This window comes from Canis lupus, chromosome X (assembly GCF_003254725.2).
Source record: "Canis lupus dingo isolate Sandy chromosome X, ASM325472v2, whole genome shotgun sequence".
NCBI classification, from domain to species: Eukaryota; Metazoa; Chordata; class Mammalia; order Carnivora; family Canidae; genus Canis; species Canis lupus.
The window spans coordinates 2645828-2668355 of NC_064281.1; the positions used below are offsets into that span (position 1 = coordinate 2645828).

Consider the following 22528-nt stretch of genomic DNA (forward strand, 5'->3'; position numbering starts at 1 on the left):
CCCGCAGGTCCCAGTGGTTCCTGGGGTATAGACGCAGGAGTGCAACGGATGGACCATTGGCTTGTGCAAATTTAGTTTAGGTGGTACTGCTCATAGAAATTTATACTCTCCACGAAATGTGTAAGAATTACAGTTATTTCATGTCCAAATCCATACTAAGAACTGGGTGTCTTCTTTCAACGTGCTTTGGTTGAGTGTATAATGATATTCCATCATGGCTTTAATCCATCACTTTACCGCTTCATTCACTAACTGTTTAACATCAGTAATTACATCTACTGTAATAAAATATGATATGAGCATGTAATTTAGTCATAAAATATGTATGGCATAGATACCTTTAAAATATAATGTGTGACTAGTTTGTATTGTTAATATATTTGTTTATAAAACAGGTTGCATCTTTACATTTTCCGCACGACAGTCTTGGGTTATGTGAGTTGCGCAAAAATATGTTCTATTTTTATCTGTTAATTTTTTAAAAAGTATTTATTTTAGAGAGAGAATGGGGGTGAGGAGCAGAGGAAGAGGGAGAAGCTGACTCCATATTGAGTGGGGAGCCCAACATGCGGCTCGATCCCAGGACCTTGAGATCATGACTTCAGTCAAAGTCAAGAGTCTGATGCTTAGCGCATTGAGCCACCCAGGCGCCCCATTGTGTGTTAATTTTTTTAAATTATTTTTCTTTAATTGTGGTAAAATATGCATAACATAAAAATTAGCCATTGTAAGCATTTTTTAGGTGTACTGTGCACTGGAATTCAGCATATTCACGTTGCTCCCACCCATCCATCTCTAGGACTTTGTCATCTTCCCAAACTGAAACTCTGTCTCCATCCCCAACATCCCCGTCCCCAGCCCTTGGTGCCCACCATCTACTTCCTGTCTCTATGGCTGGGATTCCTCTAAGGAATTCATATACGTGAAATCATACGTATAGTATCTGTTCTTTTGTAACTGGATTATTTCACTTAGCCTAATGCTTTTGAGCGTCATCCACGTTTTAACACGCGTCAAAATTTCCTTCCTTTTGAAGGCTGAAGAGCGTCCCACCACATTTTGTGCATCCACCACATCTGTCAATGGACACTGCCTTGCTTCCGTAGAGACTTCTCTAAAGAAGAAATAGGAATACCCAACCAGTAGTCCACGAAAGGATGCTCCCCACCACCAGTCACTAGGAAAATGCAAGTCTAAGTCACACGGGGATGCCACTTCACACCCATTAGGATGGCTATTATCTAAAAGAAAAAGATATATAGTGAAAAGCCAGACGATAACAAAGTGTTGGTGAGGATGTGAAGGACCTGGAAACGTTGTGCACAGTTGTCGGGCCCGTGAAGTGACATAGCTGCGGTGGGAAAACAGCATGGAGGTTCCTCAAAACATCAAGTGTAGAGCTACCATCTACTCCAGCAATTCCACTTCTAGGTCTTTACCCAAGGGAACAGAAAGCACGTTCACAGCCGCCGCTAACTAATCCTGTTCCGTGTGGTTCGTTCGTAGCTATGTCCTGTGCGCGTGCTCATAGTTTGAGAACAGTTACCCTCTTTTCAGTTAACTCAGATATTTTATCATTACAAAACCCCCTTACTGCAATTTTTTTTCAACAAGTCTGCTTGATAGACACTGATATGGCTGCACCAGCGTTGGCAATATTTTTTATTCTTTTGCTTTAAGCAGTTTGTATTTTAAGAATGCCCCTAGGAAGAGGCATAGGTTATGCTGGAGACATCATGGCTGCGTAACACATGATCCCGGATGCTCTGTGGCAATGAGCTCAAATAGGGTGCAGCACGCTAGGGTATTGGGACTTCAGTTGGGAAGCCATGGGATGAGGGTATGTGTGTGTGCGTCCAGATACTTGGGAGGGTTAATCTTTCACATGTCTGGGTCCAGGGCTGTGATGACCTACATATGGGGAGCTCCTACATGTGACCTCTCCATGTGGCATGCTTGCCCCACACCATGGGCATTTATGCTTTTGTATGAGCTTCATGGTCTTTTAGGACTCAGCCATACAGGGCGTGTAGTGTCTCCTCTACCCTGAAAACTCTGCCTGGGGGCAGAAGCAGGGGGGGAAATCTGATTCGATCTCTTACTTATTTATATATTGTTTTCCAGGGGCGTGTGGGTGACTTAGTCGGTTAAGCATCCAACTCTTGATTTAGGCTCAGGTCATGATCTTAGAGTCATGAGATCAAGCTCGGTGTAGGACTCTGTGCCTGCTTGAGATTCTCTCTCTCTCTCCCTCTTCCTCTTCCCCTCACCCTGCTCCTGAACTCTCAATAAATAAATGAAATCTTAAAAAAAGCATTATCTCTACACCCAACACGGGGCTTAAACTCACATCTCCAAGATCAAGAGTCACACACTCCACCTACAGAGCCATTCAGGTGTCCCCCAACTCTATCTCTTGATCAAGGGGTGAGACGGCCAGATTGCATAGGACAGTGTGACATGTGACACGTTGTTGAGAGCATCCGTGGAAAATGCAATTTTCCAGAGTCTGACGTCTGTCCTCTTTAACGTGAAGCACTGAATCCATTAGTATTCGATTTAATTATCGATATACTGATTTCAAATCTGTCATGGCATTCTGTGTGTCTTGTCAATCGGCCCCATTCCCTTGTGCCTTCACGTCTTTGGGACAATTAATTCGTTGTCCACTAGTGCATATTTCCATTTTCACCTGCATTTTTTTAAGAGTCAATATTTTTAGAGCAGTTTTAGGTTCATAGCAAAAGTGAATGGAAGGTACAGAGATTTCCCATATACGTTCTGTCCACCCCCGACCTCACGTGCACAGCCTTCTCATTATCAACGTCCCCACCAGAGTGGGACACTTGCTACAGCTGGTGAACCCACACTGACCCATCATCATCACGCAGAGTGCATACTCTACAGTAGGGTTTGCTCTCGGCTTTGTGCATCCCATGGGTTTGGACAAATGTACAGTGGGGTCCCCATCCTTATGGTATGTTGCAGAGGATTATAACTGCCCTGTAAATCCCTTGTGCCCTCTCTATGCATCCCCCCCCTCCCAGCTAATCTCTAGCAACTGTCAATCTCTTTACTGTCTTCACGCCTTTTCCTTTCCAGAATGTCCTAGAGTTGGGATCCTATAGGATGCTGCCATTCAGTTACTAAGATGCATTCAAGTTTCTGTCACGCTTTCTTATGGATGGACTGGTCATTTCTCCTTAATGATCAGTACTATTCCCAACAATTAATACTTATTTAATGGCTTATTTTTCCCTGTTATCACTTGACAGTTATGCCTTCTTGATTTCTAAATGATTCTTGTACTGTCTGTCTTAGATAAGGGCAAGTTGTATTGGTGATATGTTACTTCTTCCTGAAACATACAAGGACTTGGGGGCACACTAATGAAATTAGTTTATTTACACTCATTTTTGTATATTTTGTATTTTTGCCAATTGTGTCTGTAGTTTAAGGTCAAAAAGTCATTAATATTTTATTATTTAAATATTAATGAACACCTCTATCTATATCTATCCATCCACCATCCATCATATCTATCTATCCACCCATCCATCCACCACCCATTCTATCTATCTATCTATCTATCTATCTATCTATCTATCTATCCATCAATCCACCATCCATCATATCTATCCATCTACCCATCCACCATCCATCCTATCTCTGCATGCATCCACCATCCATTCTATCTATCCATCCTTCCACTATCACATCTATCCATCCATCATATCTATCATTTTTTAAAGGTTTTATTTATTTATTCATGAGAGACACACAGAGAGAGGGAGAGACAGACACACAGGCAGAGGGAGAAGCATGCTCCATGCAGGGAGCCTGATGCGGGACTCGATCCCGGGTCTCCAGGATCAGGCTCTGGGCTGAAGGTGGCGCTAAACCTCTGAGCCACCCGGGCTGCCTGCACCTGTCATATGTATGTATATATGTATGTATGTATGTATCCATCTATCTATCTATCCATCATATCTGTGTATCCATCCATCCTATCTATCTAGTATCCATTATATTTATCTATCCATCCATTCAACAATCTATCCATCATATCTATCATCCACTATTCATCATATCTACCATCTATCTATCTATCATCTAATCATCTATCTATCATCTCAATACTTCACCCACCTAGATGCTTTATTTTATCTGTCAACTTCACTGGGCTAAGAAATGCCCAGATATTTGGTAAAACAGGATTCTCATGTCTGTCCACAAGGGCTTTTCTGGATGGCATTAGCATCTGAATCAATACACCAAGAGGAGCAGATTGTCCTCCCCACTGTGGGTGGGCCTCATGAAATCTGTTGAAGGTCTCAACAGTATACAAGACTGGGTAACAATTTTCTCTATCTAACTGTGTTCCAGCTGGGACATCAGTGTTCTCTGGCCTTTGGACTCAGAATCACACTGAACTCATTTTCCATTGGCTGACATGATTCTCAGCCTTTGGATGATGGATGGGACTATTCTATTAGGTCTCTTGGGTCTCCAGCTGGCTGATTACAGATCTTGGGGCTTGTTAGCCTCCTAGCCACAGGAACCAATTCTTCATAATAACTAAATATTTGTATTACGTGTACATCTAACACATCCTTTTTGGTTCTGTTCCTCTACAGAACCAAGCCAGTACAACTGGATTGTTCATCTTTGAAATAGGGTGAAGGGGCAAGTCTACAGGGCAGCCTGTAGACACAGATATAGATACAGATGTGCATACACATAGAGATAGATCCACTGGTTCTGTTTATCTAAAAATCCTGGACTAATTCATGCACCATTTATTTATTTCTACCCACCTAGGGCACAACGATGGCAGGCATTTTGTTCATATCTAGTGTCTTCAAAACCAAATATAATCACCCCTAGGGCAGGTGCCTGATAAGTACCTGAAAGACCATAAGGTCCCTAGCGCACTTTAGATTATCTGTATGCTATGCTTACCACTTTGGAATGTAAAGTCGTTCATTTTATAATTAAAACAATGCACTGTGCCAGTGGTAACAGTTGTAAGTAAGAAGAGGGTTTAAAGTTTCTCAAAAATCAACCTAGGTGTTCTTGAAATACGAGCTTTCTTACATCACTAAATGTTCACAGAAGGTGTACACAGTGTGTAAGGGACAGTGTGAAACCAAGTTTAAATTAGAGTATAGAAGTTGAATGATATCAATCACATATTAATATATGATAGCAGACAGGCAATGAATCACAACTACAAAGGACTCTGATTGAGTCACAGATTTTTGTATTGCTTAAAGAAAGGTGTAACTTTCTTTCAAGGCAAATACATATTTTCTCCCCAGTCTCTGCCACCCCCATTCCAGGTAAACAAAGAGAAATCCGGTGGGCTGCAAAGACATTTCACACATCAACAGAACTTTCCACTAAACGTGTTGACCATTTCTATTTCCAGGTCGATGAGACGACTAACGGTTTCTGTAGCATTTTCTCTTTGAACATGAAGTACCGTTTTCCAATTTAAGGAAGCTGAGATGGGGATTCTCAGACACTCCTGTGAAGAGCAATGTTGGAATTTGTATCATAAAACCTGTTGTCTTGCTGGTCTGTTTAACCAAGGAATTCCAATTCATTCATTCTGTCGTGTTCACATTGGGATATGTAGTAACAGAGACAAAAAGAATACTCGTATGTATAAATCAACGTGACTCATATACACGTAACTATGTCCAAAGGATACGAGGTGCATTCACAAGTGTGTTAGTAAGAGTGTCTTTGATGGATGCCAGATGGACGACCGTTAGGATGTATGACAATTTCTCACTTCTCTGCTTGAAGCGTCCTCAACCTCCATCCTGACCTGTGTCTCTCCGGTTGGTTTTCCAATTCCTGTTTTCATCCCTCTTACGAAAGCCTATAACGTTTTATGAGTTTCAAGTGTACACAACACAACGATTCGGTATCTGTGTGTGTTGCAGAATGATCACCAAGTCTAGCTAACGTCTTTCACCGCGTGAAACCGAGTTGCCATGTTTTTCTTACACGATGTTTAAGATCTACTCTCTTGGCAGCTTCCAAATACGCGATGCAGTATTAAAATAGCTTTATCGATAAATGCATAAGAATAAAGTAGAATAGGTAACTTGTTAAATTCATCATACACTTTTTTGGTAAGCTACATTAATTAAAACAGGTGTATCAGAAAGACGTCTTACATTGTTGATGTGATATAATAGCCTGGGTGGGGAAAAGAAAAGGTGCCTACGCCTCTGTTAAGTTTCACTGCTTAGAACAAGGGTCAGAATTTTTTATTTTTGAGCTCCTGAAAAGGTCGTCTTCTCCTTCTCCTTCTTTCTCCTTCTCTGTCTCCTTTTGATCAGCACACTGTCTGGTACATACTGCCAGGTAGGCATTATTATTTTTTTAAATAGGTGATTTATAATCGAAATGTTTTTTTTTTCCTCTAAAGGATCAGATACCAACCAGATATTGACGGGGTTTGTGGGAATAGATGGGTCTCTCTTGAAATGACACTACTCGATTTGACTATCGTCATCACAAAACAGGGATAGACATTAATAAATGAAAGGGGATGAGCATGTTGCCATGTGATTTTATTTAAAAGACAGTTGGGAGGATGGATTTGGCCAACAAGACAATGTAGCATGCCAACCTCTGGGTTAGAATTTTTCCCTTATCCTTAGTGGTTTTTTTTTTTTCTTGAGTGACTTTAATTTCTGAAAACAATGTCTACCTGTGACTATTATCTTCAAATAAAGTACAATAAAGAAAACACGACTGTCTCCACAAATTCAACAAAAATGAATATGATATCACATATATTCCATATATATTAAATCTATATATAATGTATATCATTAAAAGTCCTGTATTTCATCATTGTTATCATCCAAATCACCTGCACACTTAGGCTCTTTAGAACACTTTCAAACCTTTCAAGTGTGTTCTGTATCTTTAGATTTTATATGTGACTTGGGTCGATCTCAGCCTCCTCACAGTCAAAATACATACACTTTCCTTTTGATAAGGCCATGGAAACATTCTTTAGAATCTAGCGTTCCAAAAAGCTGTCATTCAGGATGTAACTCAGAGGGGTACCATGGACAGTCCCGAAAAATAGATGAGCATTGTCGCCACTCAAGCCAGGATGAAGCCCGAAGCATAGTGAACGAAGGGAGGCAATGAAGTCATGTGAGAAGTTGAGAATCGTGTGCTTTTATTTCTAGATTGTTAGGCGATGAAAAAATATTCAAGGGAGGTCTGCATGTACATTCAGAGAAAGAGCTGAGAGTTTTCCAGGAGCATCAGCTGCTTCAGAGACTAAGGTACTGCATTCAAAGGGACATGGTTACTGAATATATAACACCCCCGTTTACGACATTTGGTGACCATCACACATGCTGGTAGGCTTTTGAGAGATGGACATTCCAATTCACTAGGTGTGTGGTGGGCTTTGGGATTTATGCAGCTCGATTACCTAGGATGGGAAACTCTGTTATAGACATCCAGCTAACACCAGGCTCCTTTGTGTTTATAATCAGACACACTCCCCCTACGTGAGTTCAAGGATTGAGCGCTTTGGTTTCATTTGCTAGATGGAACCATAGTCTCTGTTTCTGTGTCAGCAGATATAAAGAAGGCAAGCATCATTCACGTGTTTTGCAACCGCCAGAGTTTGGGGGTTCCTCTATAAGTGACTGGGATACGCATGCAACGGGATGCACTTATTGAAAATATCCCTGCAAGGGGGCACCTGAGTGGCTCAGTCGGTGAAGCATCTGCCTTTGGCTCAAATCATGATCCCAGGGTGTTGGGATCAAGCCTCATATCGGGCTCCCTGCTCAGTGGGGAGTGTGCTTCTCCCCACCGGCCTCCTCCCTCTCCTGCTCCCTCATTCTCTCCCTCAAATAAATATAAAATATCCCTGCAAGATTTGCATGGTGAGGTAACTAGACCACACACAGTCTGATGTTAAATAGGCCCCAGATATGCTAACACAACTAGGTCACACATGTTCATTTTGGGGTTTTGCTGACAAACGTGAGGTTGTGCCTATAATCACACCCTGCCCTGTATCTTGTGACTTTCATTTCCAAAGCAATAGATTCTCAGGAGTTATTTGCCTCAATGACTTTGTTGCCGATGTAATACACAAAGCCACGAAGAACACAGTCCTACCAAACACAAGCGCTTGAGGTAAGCTGATGTACACCGGGAGTGTCCAGAATTATGGGTAATAATGTCTCGGGGTGACACATGGTTAGATCATTAATATGGGATGATTCAATAGGGAACTTGGCACCTCTTCAGACGTCCCTCCATGCAAGGCTGCATTGTGCATAGGATCCTCTTTGGTTTTAAAGCAACGTTTACGGTTTTCCGGTTTATCAGATGTTCTATTGAGGCATCAAAACACAGATATGGAGCTCTTCATAATCCATGATTCCTAAAAGCTATTAAGAGGCCATAAATATAACCCTGTTATTGGCAATAGGTTTCACCGTAGACACAAACCGTATCAGCCAATTGCCCCCATCCGTGCTCAACAGCCTGATACTGCAAAATGTTTTGCTCTCCACTCTGATCTGATGACCACAAAAAGGGACAAACCTTTCAGGTGCTACTGAAAGGACCCCTGGGCACTCCAAGGATCCAAATTGCAAAAGAAACACAATGGGGGTCAAGCTATGAACAGAATGTGGCAAATAGAAAGGAATGTTCAATTATGTGTCTATGACGGAAACGATGCCAGTATTAAAAGAAATGTGGAATTCATAAAAATATCACTGCATTTAAAAATGAGATAGGTTCACTATTTTTCTAAGTTTTACAGCCAGCCCCAAGTTAACACGTTTGTACCTCAAAAATATAGCTCAGTTTAAAAGGTTTACAGGTAGACAGATGTTGCCTGATAAGATGAATATTTATTGCAATTGTGGGATTCTGATCACATGCTAATTATACACATAATATATCTTACTGTATTTTATATACCACTTATACTATAGTCATGTCATTGCTTTCTAAATAGACTTTGTGTATTTATTTTATATAGATGATTATGGAATCTTTTTGTGGAGAAGCCTTTAATTTTCTTTTTTTTTTTTTGAAGATTTTATTTATTTATTCATGAGAGACACAGAGACTCAGAGACACAGGCAGAGGGAGGAGCAGGCTCCTTGTGGGAGCCCGATGCGGTACTCGATCTCAGGACCCCAGGATCATTCAACCACTGAGCCACTTAGGTATTCCTAATTTTCTTTTCAAAAAAATATTTTAGGGGCACCTGTGTGGCTCAGTCAGTTAAGCACCTATGTTTGGCTCAGGTCATGATCTTGGGATCCTGGGATGAAGGCCCACATTCCTCTCCCTCTGACTGCTGCTCCCTCTACTTGTGCTCTCTCTCTGTCAAATAAATAGGCACATTTTTTTTCAAGAAAGAAGATTTTTTGTTTAAGTGTAACCTCTACACCCAATGTGGGGCTCAAACTCACAACCCCAAGATCAAGAGTTGGATGCTTCAGCGATTGAACCACCCAGGCATTCCGAAAAGCCTTTGATGAAAACTCAAACTCTGATAGCCATGGAAGTCTCAATAAATTTGATTAAAAGTGTTTTGTCATAGTCTTTTTTTTTTAAAAAAGGATTTTATTTATTTATTCATGAGAGACACAGAAAGAGAGGCAGAGACACAGGCAGAGGGAGAAGCAGGCTCCATGCAGGGAGCTCGATGTGGGACTTGATTCCAGGACTCTAGGATAGCACCCTGGGCTGAAGGCAGCGCTAAACCATTGAGCTTCCTGGGCTGCCCTATCATAGTCTTTATAGCAAAAGGTACATAAAGCAGGAGAGGGATACTCTGGGGAAATTTCTGTAAAGCACATCACAAAAGGCTAATTTCCAAATCTACAAAAATCTGCTAAAAATATGAATGTACATATAAAAACCTGGAGATGTCATCTAAAAGAAGGACAATGAAAATTAATCCAGAGTTGATAAAGGAGTGACACATACATTATTATTATTCATATAAAATATGCACCATCCATTAATAAAAAAGAGACATGAGAATTAAAGCACACTATGGTCATTTTTTTTTTTTTTACCTATCAGTTTCGGTTGAACTGTGAAATCTGACTTATGCTTCTATTCACAAGTCTGAAATGTTCTCACCCTTTTCCAGAGGGATCTCCACCCACTACCATTGAATTTGTATTTAAAGTGGGATTTGTAAATATCTCCAAGTCTTACAAATGCATCTACAATTGACCCAGAAGTCCCACTGATAGGAATTTTTATTTATTTATTTTTTAATTTTTCACTGCTAGGAATTTATCCTGTATACACATCTACACGTCCGTGAAAATATGCATAAGGTGATTTATTGTTGCGTTTTTTTTTATGTGGAATCGGATGCTCACGACATCATTCCTCATATGTAAGGAGGAAATCTAGACTGCCACACACAGACACACGTGCACACACACACACACAAACCCTCCATATTTATGAATTGGTCTATGTACCATTACAACAAGATGGTCAAGATACATTAAATACAACAAATTTTAAAACACTGGAAAAAATACATCAAAGAAAGGGAAGGATGCCAAGACATCTTTCGTGCAGAGAGAGGCGGAACGTGAACACTTGTGTGTGTAGTTGCTAATGCTTGCACAGTGGAATTTGGGGGTTGGTAAGGCAGCAATATAAATGTTGCTCCGTGGTGTGTGTTGAGTCGGGGGCCTCAGGGGAGCCTGAGTAAAGGGAACAGAGTCAGTAAAAAGCTGCAGGATCAGTAACCGCAAGACGAGGTGGGAACCAGAAGGGGCAGACAGGAGTCATGCATGGTGCAGGGCCCCAAGAAGAGCTCTGGGGATAGATGACACAAGGCCATGTGCTCCCCAATCCTCCTCCAACATCCATTGGCCAAACCCCATTCTGACCGGGTTCTCAGGAAGCCCTCTGGGCTGGTGCAGGGGGTCAGGCTCTGGTGGCAAACAACAGGGTGCAGAAGGACCAAGTGTGCCTCTCGAGGAGGCCGGGAGGCAGTGGTGTGGTGAAGAGTCAGGGTTTACACCACCCGCCACTTCACTATCTCCTTCTCCTAGGGAAGCATGTCTGTTTTCTCCACTCAAAAATCATTCACGACGCCCCGAATCATGCTTTCTTGTTATACTGATGACACGATCACCATTCTTCCGTCCAGTGTGTGCAATGAGCATTCTCAAAGGCCAGTAATACGTTCGTGGGAGCAATTCTCCTCTGATGTTTTCGACATGTTAACAGGGTGGGCGGCCAAGGCTGCCTCCAAACAGATGGGCGATCTTGTCGACATGGAAGGCTGCCGTCGAGTCAGCACACTGGAAACCACGGATGCTTTCTGTAATTTGCCGTATTCTTTTCCATAGAGTCTTACCCAATAGGCAATATCAAAACGATTATTCCGTTTGCCAGCAGCAAATGTAGCATTTGTGTGTATGTAGAGATGTATTTCAGAGATTACTCTTCATTTGATATTTTGATTAGATACGCAAGGGGCAATTATTAACCCCCTACTACATACCCAACTGTCTTGAGGGCTGGAATCACAAAATTGAATCATTTTTTTAATTTTTTTATTTATTTATGATAGTTACAGAGAGAGAAAGAGGCAGAGGCACAGGCAGAGGGAGAAGCAGGCTCCATGCACCAGAGCCCGATGTGGGATTCGATCCCGGGTCTCCAGGATCGCGCCCTGGGCCAAAGGCAGGCGCCAAACCGCTGCGCCACCCAGGGATCCCAAAATTGAATCATTTTTAAATTAGTTTCAGAGGTAGGATTCAGCGATTCGTCATTCTTCTATAACACCCAGTGCTCAATCCATCACGTGCCCTCCTTCATGCCCATCACCCAGTTATCCCATCCTTCCATCCCCTCCCCTCCAGCAACCCTTAGTTTGTGTCCTATGATTAAGAGTCTCCTATGGTTTGTCTCCCTCTCAATTTTCAGGTTATTTCATAAAATTACATTTATATATGATTATTTACAGCCAATACCATGGCTGCTGTGCCTCTCATGCTTTTCCATTAAGCTCCTAACAGGCAGCCCCCAGTATTAATGACTCCCTTGATCATGAATAAATCTTTTGAAGAATGCTTGGATTCGGGCAGGACTGTATTTTGCTGCGTCGAACCTAACGCTGAAACTTCCCTAGTAAGTAAATACTAGAGAAAACTTTCTTGAAGGTAAAAAATACTACTTTTTGTCACCTCAATCTTATTCACATAGTTAAAATGTGTATATAAACATACATTAGGCATTTAAAACACAGGCACTTAATAATTTAAAAAAAGCCTTAGAATAAATGATCAATTTCCAACATTTATCCTTGCTCAGTACATGTTTAAGTCCGTGCCACAGGAGACGATCTGCCCAATTCAGAGCCTGGAATACATATTGAGACGTTAGGCTCCATTCACTAGGCAAAAGCAGTGTAGAACACAATTCGGGGTGATATTACAGAGAATGGCAACTTGATGAGTAATAAAGGTGAGCAAGATAAATGCCTGTGCTCTGCCACAAATACTGGCATGCGCCAGTCATAAAAATGTGCAAAAGCCTGATCAAAAATAGCTTTCTCCCTCCGCACTTCGAGTGGATGCTACTATAAATACATAACTCTACAAAATGGGCCCATTTATGATGTAGAGCACCAAATCAGTTTTTCCCAGTGTTTTATTTCCCTTTGTGAGAATCCCCCAAATTATTCAATTTTGAGAGTTGGCTAGGTCTAAATGTTCCCACATAATATACAATTGCATCTACAAAAATTGCCTTTCCCTCTTTTATGGGCATGCCTTGAAAATTAGAAATATTGAATTTCACCTGCGATGTTTATATGGAATTGTTCGAAGGGAAAAAATAAAACGATTCTTCACAAAGATGATGCTATGTTTCCTTAGCCACATTTATTTGAACACAATGGGCTAGAGTTCTACAGTTATGATTCACTCTTTGCCGTATTTTAAAAAATCAAATAAATGTAACTCAATCAGCTATAGGTTTTTAAACAGTTATAAAAAGACAAAGTAGAGAAGCCTACACGCTAATGCATTATAGACAGCCTTTGCAAAATGTATTTTATGATAAATCATGTCATGAATTCATCTATTTTTCCAGCATGAGTGAAAAGTTTTCTAAGCTGTTCAACCACCAAAAAGTAGGAAAAACCCAGTGGTTTAGTTCCAGAGTTTGTTGTTGTTGTTGGTTTTTTCCTCCCCAAGTAATTATAGTCTTTTTGTCTTACAGAATATGTGTACTTCGAGTTCATTTCTTTGTTCCTTCTCTCTTTTCTTTTTGAAGATTTTATTTGAGGGGCACCTGGGTGGCTCAGTGGTTGAGTGTCTGCCTTCAGCTCAGGTCATGATCTTGGGGTCCTGGGATCGAGTCCTGCATCAGGCTGGGGAGCCTGCTTCTCCGTCTGCCTGTGTCTCTGCCTTTCTCTCTGTGTCTCTCATGAATAAATTAAATCTTTTTTAAAAAGCTCTTATTTGAGAGAATGAGAGAGAAACAGTCTCCATTGAGTGCAGCGTCCAACCTGGCTGATCCCAGGACCCTGAGATCACGACCTGAGCCAAAGTCAGATGCTTACCCCAGTGAGTCAACCATGTGCCCCCTGATGTTTTCATCTGAAAATCTGAAGACTCTGCTTTTTGCTTTAAAGTTATACTTTGATCTGGAATTTAATAAATTAACACAATACGGAGATTTTCCTTCTGTAGGTTTCATCCCTATCATCAGCTGCGGCAGCGCTGCTACTTGACATCACTGTGTCCGTGACATTGCTGTATCCATGCTTTTCTTCCCCACAAATCTTTGAGGTGTTCAGAATGATGGATGTCCACAGCTGCGTAGATTTTTCTCTCCCGATGCTTTTGTGGCTAGAGGTAGCTCTGGTTTGCAGTCTTAGAAAATTCTATGTGGGCTCAAGTCAGCTGGGTGGGTTTCCAGAATTAAACCACTCTCCTAACAGAAGGATCCTTTAGATATAGGAGTTTTACCCTTTTTCTTCTTGCCTGTAGTGACAACACTGCATACTTACACATGGCACCGTTCTTGGAACTCTAAGTCGGAAGTCCCATCCCTCCTGTTGGGATGATGAAGAAGAACACTGCAAGATCCTGGGTGCAGAATGACTTTTTCTGAGCACTGTGTCCTCCATACTCATGAACTTACTATTTTTTCAGAAAAATAAAGTGCTGTCTGATTAAATCACTGATAAAGATATCTTTCAAATATAGCTGAAAGCGAAAGTAAAGGTTACTAGAACAGCTATAGTATCATTATTTATTTTGTATGTGGCACACCTTTTAATGGCTTCTTGATTTACAAATTCTGGTCCGTATCTAAGCATGACAACTGATAGATCTCAATTTATTTAGATGTTGTTTCGTGTTGTTCCTTAACCTTTGTTTTACATGGAGTTCTTGTTTATTTTTTATTTATTTATTTTTTTGTTTATTTTTTATTACATGTGTTTTTACAGATTTATCTCCATCAGGATTAGAATTTTTGAGCAAATGACAGTCACATTTGGTGTCTGGTGTAAATCAATGCTATTCATATATGTGCACTGATCTTTTACTGGAATACTTTTAAAATTATTCTGTTGTTGTTGTTGTTTTTTAATATATCTGTGTAGAAAACTACTTACTTGGTAACATCTGCTAATATTAGCTGTTCCTCTCACTTCCTTTGCAATTTCTGAGCTGGTAAGAATTCCAATTCCTTGATGAATAGAATTGTCACAAAGGGTATATTGTCTTATTGGTCTATAAGGAATAATCCTATTATTTCACCATTGAAATAAAACTTTCCCATAATCATATCTTAGTAGGAGTACATCTAATGTAACAGGGCACATGTCTACTAAAAATGTGTTTGTTGTTTAGGTGGGATTTCAATTTTATCTGAAAAAATTGTTCAGGAAAAAACAGAGAGTCCATTCTGATAAATGTTTATAAGTGCATAAAAGTTGTAAGTAATTTCTTCATATCAATATTCAGGCTTTTCAGCCGTCCTGTAAGATCAGAGCAGTTCCTAGATTACAACAGTTGGTAGAATACATATACATATCTTCTTGATTTTCCTGATTTTTGTCAGCTACATATGTCTCTGAAAAAGGCAAGTTAAAATCTCTCACAAAAATGGTTCAATTGCCAGTTTCTGATTCGATATATAGATATATGTATTTCCGGTATGGGTTTTGACATTGTAAGATAGGATGGGCAAATTCAGAACTGCTCTTTTCCCATCAAACTGTTTTGTTAAACTTTGTTTTATTTTATTTATTTATTTTTTTAAACCTTCTTTTAAATCATATTTTGCCCCCTGTGTTATCCCAATAACACAGCCCTTGTTACACATTTAGCGTTCTTTTTATTTTGATGTCTCAATAAATATTGTTTTTCTTGATCCAAGTATATACTAACTCCTTTTCTGTTATTTGAAGATTCCTGAAATCATCAGAAAGAAAAGCATCTATTAAATGCTGTATAAAGTCTTTAGTAAGTGGGATGAGCACTGGGTGTTATTCTATATGTTGGCAAATTGAACACCAATAAAAAATAAATTTATAAAAAAAATAAAGTCTTTAGTAAGAATTTAAAAAAATGTGTGTGTGTGTGTGGATGTTGCTTGCCAATGTGCCCCTTGGCATTTTTATTCCAAGTGTCATGCAAATGCACACAACAGTTTGGGGAAGCCACTTACATCCACCGCATGTCTCATTTTCTTTCTGAATTGACGCTCCTTTAAACTCTGACCAGCTCGATTTCCATTTTAAGAACAGAAACCCCCCAGAGACGGGCTGACTTCATCCAGTCATAATTAGAAAAACAGCACACGCCAGGTATTTCAAATGGAGGACTTAATAATGGGGTTTGGTTGTACAAATAGAATCAGGAATGCTGCAGGAACCGCAGAGAAAACTAAAGGGCGTGGGGGAAATGCAGGAAGCGTGTAATGTGTGCATGTCAGGAAGCTGCCATCAACCCCAGGACAGCTCCAAGCTCTACACTTGCTCCATGAAGATCTGCTGTCTTAGAAACTGCCAGCAAGGTCCTAGAGCATCAGCAGGAATATCACGATGGCTGTTGCCGAATCTAGAGTTCCCAGCATAGACTCACACATTAGCTACCCCACGAGACTGCCAGCATCGCGACCACGGTGGTCCTCCTTTGACAAATGTCTTCTTCCTAATATCTCTGCCATCGAGACAGAAGTTACCAGGATGACAGTTTGCAAGGGGTCTGGGAAGAGCCGTTTGCAGATTCCAGCCTGGGTGACTTTCGAAAGTCTTGCGTAGACATAGAGGGGCGACCAGATCTCCAAATAACACTCATTAAACCTCTGTGAGGCACAATATGAGCTGTTGTAGACACACTTTAGGAGAAAACACACAGGACGAGGAATCAGGCTCATTCTACCCTTGGATGACCCTTTGCCCTTACACGGAAAATAATCGCTCTCCCCTGATCTAAACTGGTTCAGGGAAATACCCAATTTTCTTTCTTTTTCCTATTGAATTAGAGTGGACACACAGCGTTCGGTTGGTTTCAGGTGTACAACACAGTGATTCGGTAAGTCTACACATTACGCTGTGTTCACCACACAACACGGTAACAATACCGTTGACTAGATTCCCTGTGCTGTGTGTGCCTTTTCTTCCCATGAAATATTCATCGCATAACTGGAAGCCTGTATCTCCCACTGGCCTTTGCTCATTTTGCTTATCCTCCTCACCCCCTCTCTCCTCGCAACCATCAGTTCGTTCTTTGTATCTATGGGTCTGTTTCTGCTATTTGCTTATTCTTTCGTATGGTTTCTTAAATTCCATATACAAGTGGAATCATACGGTATTTGTCTTTGCCTGTCTGACTTACCTCACTTAGCATAACACCCTCTGGGTTCATCCATGTGGCCACAAAAGCAAGATCTCATCCATTTCTATGGCTGAGTATATTCCTTTATGATGTCCCATTCCATTCCATCACCGCATTCCATCGTGACGTACCACATATTCTTTATCCATCCATCCATCAAAGGACACTTGGGCTGTTTCCACATCTTGGCTATTGTAAACAAAGCAATATAGAGGTGTGTGTATCTTTTTGAATTAGTGGTTTCATTTTCTTTGGGAAATATGCATTTTCTTATTCATGGTTGACAGACTCCTGGAATATTCCCCTAAAATTGCCTATGACCTTTATTATATCCTCCGGGTATAAGACAGTAGTAATGATTTTGCACCGAAGAGCTAGTAATTTCCAAGAAACGCATTGGTCCAAAGTTCAGCAACAGTCTTTGCAACCATAGCACACACTCTTTTGCTTTTATTTGTCATGCTCCATGTCTGACCTCTCGGTTTCCGGCTTTAAGCATAGAGAAGCGGACAAATTGTAAAGGCATAGCGAGGAGTGATGAGTTTCCATTATTCCTCCTGGGTACTCAAGTAATACAATTACTGTACGCTGGAGTGGAGGGACATTTTATCACATTAGGAGTCCTGCTTATAACTGTAGTTATGTTTGAGTTGTATTTACTCACGGGACTTTAACGAGCAACCATCTCTGAATTTTCAGACATGATTCTGTACAATACGCTTGACCACACCGCAAAACTTTTTAGTAATACAACCTGAATTCAGTTATATCTTCATATTAATAAGTTTACAATTTATATTCTGATTAAAAAATAATAGAACAAAAAGAAGTAATAGAACAGAAGAACAAATTTATATTCCTAATTAGAAAGGCCATTGCATATTTCAGCACAGATGGAATTGTAATTATTTTTGAAATTATTACAACACTAATTTTCTCTTCAGAAATGTAATTATTATTTTTTTAATCCAAAATAGCATACTGGAGTCATTGTCATATGGCTTATATTTTTCCTTGTTAACGATGGCTTTGACTTGATCCTAAGAATCTTGGAGGCTGGGATGTTTCTGATATGCATTTATGTTATGCCAATACAAACTTAATTTAGTTTCTGACTTATACAACTGTGTTATCATTTTATATTTTTACCAGGCACTACAGCACCGGTTAAAGTCTATTATATATTATTATAACCTTCATATATATATATATTTTTACAAATATATACTTTTATATATATTTTTTTCTTATCTAATCTCTTTTCCTTTTGGCTCTGACTAAAATCTGGTGTCTCTCATTCCAACTTGTTTGGAAGCAGAAGTCCTTCCCCTGTCATTTCAGCAATGCTAATTGTTTACAGATATTTATCATAATAAAAATTGGTACTAGGGGGAATGAAGAAAAGTGTAATCCTTTGGAACTGACCATGAGAAATATTCTTTATTCTTGACACTTCTTCCTTTTCTAGGGAGAAATCTTGCCCTCAACATCAGTGAGAGATTTCAGCTTCACCACAAATGTGTCTCTTCCCCAAACTTTCCAGGATCCATCGCTGTTAGAATTTTGTTCATGTTTCTGTTAGAGCAAATACAAGTGCTTTAAGTAGTCCCCGCCAGGCTCAATATATGACGGACTTATTTCAGGCAAAGGATGCTTGTTCTCCTGTGTATTACCCCTATACAGTGGCTAGCATAAATATGTATGGTAGGAATGAAGGAGCAAGAAGGGATTTTTTTTTTAAAGATTTTATTTATTTATTCATGAGAGACACAGAGAGAGGCAGAGGCACAGGCAGAGGGAGAAGCAGGCTCCCCACAGGGAGCCCTATGTGGGACATGATCCTGGGATCGGGATCACACCTTGAGCCAAAGGCAGACGCTCAACTGCTGAGCCACCCAGGCGTCCCGGGAAGGGATTTTTAATTCTGATCCAGTGCCACTAGGAACTATCCAAAGAATGTTTATACATAGGAATTTTATTTGGAATTGGCTGCATTATCTTAATGCGTTTGGAGATAAGCCTGAGGATAGTGATGACAGTCTACTTGGTGAGGCCATGAACTAAAGCTGCTGCTGGGTTGTTCCCATGATCTTTCTCATTGGAAAGTGTTTCTTTTTTGGCTGCACGACTAGGGTACATTATGGTAGCTAAAGGCAAATGCTAACATCACTATGTCGGTCATTACATTTCAAAACAGTTTTTGTTGACACATTTTATACCGAGAATCAATCAATAGGAGTTGAATCAGTTAAACACCTAAGAAATATAGTATGAGCAATAGTTAATTTAAAACAAATAGTTTTGAGGGCGTCTGGTTGGCTCAGTCAGTTAAGCATTGGATTCTTGGTTTTGGCTCAGGTCATGATCTCAGAATGGTGAGATGCAGCCCCACGTCAGGCTCCATGCTCGGGGCGGGGAATCGGCTGGAGAGAGTCTCTATCTCTTCCCCTGTGCCTCCTACTCATTCTGTCTCTCTCTCAAATAAACAAATAAATCTTTAAAAAAAAGCTTTTGGGGGTGCCTGGGTGGCTCAGTCGCAGAGCATGCAACTCCTGATGTCAAGATTGTGAGTTCAAGACCCATACTGGGTGTGGAGCCTACTTCTAAAAAATAACTTCTACTCTCAATTGGGTATTGGATTTTCCTGTCTTTCTTTCTTCTTTCTTTCTTTCTTTTCTTTCTTTCTTTCTTTCTTTCTTTCTTTCTTTCTTTCTTTCTTTCTTTCTTCTTTTCTTTCTTCTTTCTTCTTTCTTTCTTTCTTTTTAAAAAAGATTTATTTATATTATTTTAAAGAAAGAGAGCACAAGTGAGGAAAGTGGAGGAGGGAGAAGGAGAGAGAATCCTTGAGCAGAAACCCTAATGAGCTCGGAGCCTGGCTCAGGGCTCAAACCCACAACACTGAGATCATGACCTGAGCCAAAATCAAGAGCTGGACACGTAACCACTGAGCCGCCGAGGTGCCCCTTTTCTGTCATTTCTGTAGATGGCTTGAGTGTTTACGAATCCCAGTGTTTTCTTATGCAGCTATGATATTGCATAAGCGTTGTTTGTAAGAGACAGGTGGAAAATAATTCTCTTCTTTGCCTGCACCGGGCACTCACTGTTTCAGCTCTCCTCTTCCCCTGGACACACTCTCTCTGATAATAAAATACCCTCCGGTTATTGAAATCCCAAGAGTAATCTCATTTCAGGAAAGAAATATCTAGGCTCAAGTCATAATCAATCAAGAATTCAATTTATCTTTATATGAAAGTGGTCATCCCACAAAATTTTTAATACTTTTCTTTTTTTTTTTTTTTCCCAGGGAGGAAGGGGTCCATGAATGCTGAAGTGTGTCAGCCTGCAGACACTGTGATGTGTCCTTGGACTCTCCCACCAACCCCTACATTTCTACCATCCGTATCTGTATTTCATTCTGGCAAATATTTTTGTCTTTGGCTCAGGTTACTTTGTTTATTCACTGTATTTCTCTTACTGGAGAAAGTCTTTTGGGAGGAAAGTGTGCTTTCATTCTCCCTTTTACACTTTCCACTCTACAGAGAAGAGCAGCGCATAGTAAATGTTCAAAATGCAGTTGAGGGAATGATGTTGACAAATTGCCAAGAGCACTCACTAATGAACTAGCATGTGCATTCACACACACACACACACACACACACACACACACACAGAATGTTTAAGTGCCATGGGAATTTTAAATGATAATAGGGTCACATGAATTATGCAAACATATTTCAGTGTATAAAATTCTCACCCAACTTGTGAAATTGATTGAAGATAAACAGAGCTAAGTTCTGTGGGAATGGAGAGAATTTTCTCAATTATTTTAGGTGGAAATGCTATCATAACATGAAGTTAACATGATGACCAGGAAAAGTACGCATGAATTCCATCTCACATGCCTTAGTGATAGCTAATATAAATTTAAAATGTTGTGGACACCAGTTCTTAGAAGTTCACTATAATTTATTCTGCCTAAGAATAAGGTGGTTTGTCAGTTTCCCATCAATAGTCCTAGATACAATCAAATTTGACTGAAGATAAACAGAGCTAAGTTCTGTGGGAACACAGAATGTTCTCAATTATTTTAGGTGGAAATGCCATCATAACATGAGATCGATGACCAAGAAAAGCATACACGAATGTGAAATACCTGCCTTAGAGACAGCTATTATAAACACGAAAGTTGTGGACACCAATTCTGGGAAGTCCACTGTAATTTATCCTATGTATAAGGTGGTTTGTCAGTTTCCCATCAACAGTCCTAGATACAATCAATCAAAACTCAAATTATTGGGTTAATGTACAAAAGTATCCCGCTTACATAATGATCAACATTTGTGATTCCAAAATAGGCTTGCTGGTAACTAAGGAGAAGCAATTGACGTTATTGATTTATATGGGGGAAAAATCAGAATGATTTATGGCCTTCTGGAAATTTCATTTGAAGCAAATTTACGACGAACTCCAATTCTGTCTTTTGAAAATAATGAAAATGATACTTGAAAATAGGAGGCAACACGGTTCTACCTGCTGGGTTACCCTAAAATTGTACATATATTGGTTAAACGTAGAGCAAACTTTTTGTCGTTTCTAAGTTTTCCGGCAACAATAAATATTCCCTGTTGTGATATTTTTTTTCTCATGTGATTTGCAGAACTTAGTATTTAAATAGCCATCGTGTCCGGTGAAAACCAACTTATAATGCAATTGGTATCAACGCTTCATTTGCTAGTGTTACATCCGTCCCCAACGCATGCTAACGGGTTTACGTAGGGCACATCTTCTATCATTTCAGTGACAGATGCCTTTAAAACAAGCAGAGAAGCAAATTAGGGGGTGTGACGGAAAGTTGATCTTACTTTGTATGGAATCCGTGAAGAGTACCTGGCTAATGCAACACGTAAATTAGAGAGGGGTGAGCAGATCTGTAAATCACCAGGTCCTTACGAGAGATTACATGTTACAAGCTGTAAATTATGTTCACTTCAGCTTTTAGTAAAAAAATGCTGTTAACTCATGGCAGGGGGTATTTCCTTTTACAATTATCTTGAAGTAGGTGTCAGATTTCTCCTGACAATGTCCAATTTTCAGGGAATTTACAGCTGTTCCTTTGACATCCTGTACAGTTCATTAAACAATCTCGTGATATGTGATTTACCTCATTCTGATGGCTCTGCTATTCAGTTTCTATTAGGAAGAAATAGAACACTGTGTTTAAAAAACCCTCAAACACGGTCATCAATATCTGAACCGTAGTTCGTGCTATTTCAACCCTTTGCTTCAGGAGTGAGTGGTATAATCTTCTGTGAACATCATGTGGAAGCTCCAACACGCTCCTTACTTACTATGCTTTCACTTAGAAGCACAGGCTTGGGCTTCTTATAAATACTTGGATACATCCATAGAGTAAAAATATGGATCAGCAAAGTGCTCACTTTGTGAAACAGATGTTGACATGTTAGGAGGAAATACTACACTGGTAAATATGTTTATGATAGCTTCCATAAAACATCTCATAGTGTGGGTATAAGAATTGTGATTTTTTAAAATATTCATGTGACTGTAACAAACACAATCTCTTCTGAAGGAAAAATCATTTATTT

The 22528-nt window shown here is 40.0% G+C and overlaps 1 long non-coding RNA gene across 2 annotated transcripts in view; it reads right to left on the reverse strand.

Moving 5' to 3' along the window:
* LOC125754672 (uncharacterized) overlaps positions 1-22528 on the reverse strand; it is an 81441-nt gene that overhangs the window by 36411 nt on the left and 22502 nt on the right. Inside the window, exon 3 of one of the 2 annotated variants that reach the window (XR_007409411.1) lies at positions 7874-8450. The exons of the other annotated variant lie outside the window; for it this stretch is intronic. This is a non-coding gene — a long non-coding RNA (uncharacterized LOC125754672). Of the gene's footprint in view, positions 1-7873; positions 8451-22528 lie in introns of those variants that run through there. 2 annotated transcript variants of the gene reach the window in all.